The following is a 3,954-nucleotide window of genomic DNA, read 5'->3' on the forward strand; positions in this document are numbered from 1 at the left end:
ATATTCCCAGTCTTAACAGCAAAACTTAGTGAAAATATATTTTGCCCTAATGAAATTTCTCAGAGCACTTCTTGCATACACACACACACACACACACACACACACACACACACACACACACGGAAATCAGAAACCATAAAAATACCCTAGACTAGGTAGCTTAATCAAAATTTGTTCCTCCATATTCTGAATCTTGGAAATTCAAAATTAAAGTGATGGCTTATCCAGTTACTCGTGAAGAGAAAGATCATATTATTTGCATCTCTTCCTTTAAAGGCATTTATACCTTTTCAGAAGGCTTGACTGTCACAATCTAACTACCTCCCAAAAGTCACAGGACTAACTGACAACAAATTGGGGGTTTGGACTTTAAGATATAAATTTTGGTATTCCGGGTGTGGTGGCACACGCTTGTAATCCCTGCGCTTGGGAGGCTGAGATGGGAGGATCGCACAGGTTCGGAGCCAGCCGCACTGGCTTAAGAGACCCTGTTTCCAAATAAAATATAAAATAAGTATGGGAGTGTAGCCCGAAGGTAGAAGGCCCCTGGGTTCCATCCCCAGTACCACTAATAATATTAATAATAATAATAATAATAATAATAAATAAGATATAAATTTTGGTTTGCCAAAAATTTTCAGTCCATTATTCGTTCAAAAGACACAACATTCAGCCCACTATTGTTTCTACTTTTATCTTAAAAGATGGGATAGTATTTAAAGTTTTGAAAGAAAAAAAATTGGGGAAAACACATGTGTTCAGTCTATATTCTACTTTAAAATAGATTGAATTCAATTTTTCTAAATATATGCCATAGTAAAAGATGCCTGATCATGGGTGTGGTGGCACATGCTTGCAATCCCAGAATTTGAGAGACTGAGACAGGAGAATTGTGGTTCACAGACAGTTGCAGCTACTTAATGAGGCCCTTTGCAACTCAGTGAGACCCTGTTTTAAAATAATAAAGAATAAAAAGTAGGACTGGGTAGTATAGATCAGAGGTAGAATTCCCCTGTGTTCCATTCCCAGTACAGCAAAAAAAAAAAAAAAAAAAAAAAAGGTGCCTGAACATTTTAACAAACAATAAAACATTGCTTATTTAGGTACGGTGGCGGTGTTGGCAGAGGAAGCAGCAAGAAGAGTGTGGCGCGATGTCTCACACCATTTTGCTGGTACAGCCGACCAAGAGGCCGGAAGGCAGAACTTAAGCTATGAATCTGTGAATGAATGCATGGAAGGTGTTTGTAAAATGTATGAAGAACATCTGAAAAGAATGAATCCCAACAGCCCCTCTATCACATATGATATCAGCCAGTTGTTTAATTTTATTGACTATCTGGCCGACCTCAGCTGCCTTGTTTACAGAGCTGATACCCAGATTTACCAGCCTTACAACAAAGACTGGATCAAAGAGAAGATTTACGTGCTTCTTGTCGGCAGGCCCAACAGGCTGGGAAATAATTGGGTTGGAAGCATTGGGGTTGGGGCTGGGGCTGGGCTTGGAACACAGGTTGTGTACAGCGCTGAAGTAGAAGTTTTGTACTAGAGTCCTGTTTCCATTTTGTTACACTCTAGCCAAGACTGAATGTAGTAGATTAAATGTGAGGATCTTTTCAATCTGATCCCCCACTGCCCCTTTTTTTCTTTCCTTTTTTTCCTTCCTTCCTTTCTTTTTTCTAAAACATTTTTATGATGACTTAAGTTGCAGTTGTTCTTGTCAGTTAATGTTGGTTCCAGTCCTGAGAACTGTTCATACCTGCTTTATAACATTCACTGTACTAACCCTTCAAGATGGGGTGGGTGCTAGTGACGCCCTTTATAGTTATGTCCTCAAGATAAAGTCTTAGTGAAAAAATAAATGTTTCCTTTAGTTAAAAAAAAAAAAACATTGCCTATTTAAAATGAGACTGAGTTAACTTCTAAATATAGTAGCACAAAAATAAATCAGAATTTAATCAATGACTCATCTGAAAAGACAGATTAGATAAATACATTTATGTATTTAATCAGTATCTTAATAGAGGTTTATAATAAAACTCAAATTACAAAATTACATCTTGGGAATCCAGTATTTATATAAATTTCTTATTCTCTGTTTTCCAGTCAGGACTGCATCATTAAGCACCTGTTTCTTCCACTTCCATTTTGAAAGATGGGCATGGTAATAAAAGTTTTGAAGAAGCATATATGAGTGTTGTGGCAAGAAGTTAATATCCATGGATTAGATTCTAATATTAGTTGAGCTAATGGTAATGGTTCTTTCAATTACATCACATAATCAAGCTGCATCACTTAATTAATATTTAAGGAATGTAGTGCAATCCAATCTTTTATAAGCCTCTCATTTCAGCACTCTTGGAAGCTAATTTTTATATTTATTTTCATAGTTCCAGGAAATCAAATTGAAGTACTACAATTTATCCCTGACTAACTTATTTTAAATTAAATATGTTCTTGAAACCACCTATAATAAATTTCACATTTGTAAATTACTATTGCTAAAATTTTATTGTAAATGTCCAAAAAGTCACATGTTCTTTGGGTTTCAACTAATTCTTTCTCTTTTTAAATATCTACCTTCAAGTTACTACTGTTCACACAGTTTGTTTAACCAAAATAAAATAATCTTATTTTATATAAATATAGTTGATATAATTAGTCCTTTAATTATATGACCAATGTAAATTACTATGAAGTGCATATCTTATACATGCACATATAAACATGTGATTTCAAAATCTGAAGGTTTAGATTTGTATGCTGTGATTTAGGTAATATTTTTATTGCATATATTATTTCATCAGTTTTATAACATGAGATAGCTATTATAAAAATATGTAATTATAGATAAAAAGGTATCACAAAGAAAATTGATATTCATCCTTTAGGTCTCCTGTCAATATTAATATGTAACTATAGTATACTACTCTCTATATATGAGACAATCTCAGTAACCTGACATACTTTAGATTTTTGTTAGTAATCTGCATTTAAAATCCTCATAGGCTTTAATATTACATAATGCTGCATTTCTTTTACAGTCAATAGGTTTTTAAAGCTGGTGATTGTGACAGTCTGGCACATTTCTTTTTCTCAGCATTATAATTAAGGCATGTGTATGTGTGTGTACCTAATTCTATATAATATTTTATATAACATTGATTGAGCTCAACATGGTGGTGCACACCTATAATTCCAAGTACTTGAAAAGTTGAGGCAAGAGATTTGTAGGCTTAGTGACATCCTGGACAATTAATGAGTCACTATTCCAAAAAACGGATTAAAATTTTTTTTTCTGGAGATTTTTCTCAGTGACTGAGTACTTACCTCTCATGTGGAAGTACCTGGGTTTGATTCTTTTGATCCTCTGAACTGATTCTCTATACAGGATTTGTCGAATATTCAGTTAGCCTCTGTAATTGAATCGTCACAACTTTGTATTAAATTACATTCTTATTCTACAACAGATAAAGAAGTGGATAAGTATTACAAATTAAAATCTGATTTCACTACTATTTCACCTATTCTCACAATCTGAATATATATATATATATATATATATATATATATAGAGAGAGAGAGAGAGAGATATAGATATATATAGATAGATATATATAGATATATCTATATATATATAGAGATATATATATATAGATATAGATATAGATATAGATATAGATATAGATATAGATATATCTATATCTATATCTATATCTATATATATATATAGAGAGAGAGAGAGAGAGAGAGAAAGTTTATTATCATATATTTTCTCATATTTGAAAAATATATCTCTTATCTGGTATAGGGACATGTATTAATTAAATAACAAAATACATTTTCCATATTATTTACTACCGCTTTAGATATACTTTTGTATAGTGTGAATAAGACCCATACCTTATTACTGAGGATTAGTAAGACTGAATATAGTCTATCAAATCTCAACAAACA

At 32.5% G+C, this 3,954-nt stretch overlaps 1 pseudogene across 1 annotated transcript; it reads left to right on the forward strand.

Annotated features, from left to right (window-relative positions):
• Positions 1-1,151: 1,151 nt before the first annotated feature.
• LOC308264394 (enhancer of rudimentary homolog) lies at positions 1,152-1,461 on the forward strand (annotated as a pseudogene). Its single transcript has one exon. The product of its transcript is annotated as an enhancer of rudimentary homolog (transcript).
• Positions 1,462-3,954: the final 2,493 nt, after the last annotated feature.

The sequence above is a fragment of the Muscardinus avellanarius genome (genome assembly GCF_963383645.1).
Source record: "Muscardinus avellanarius genome assembly, chromosome: 1".
Taxonomy (NCBI): Eukaryota; Metazoa; Chordata; class Mammalia; order Rodentia; family Gliridae; genus Muscardinus; species Muscardinus avellanarius.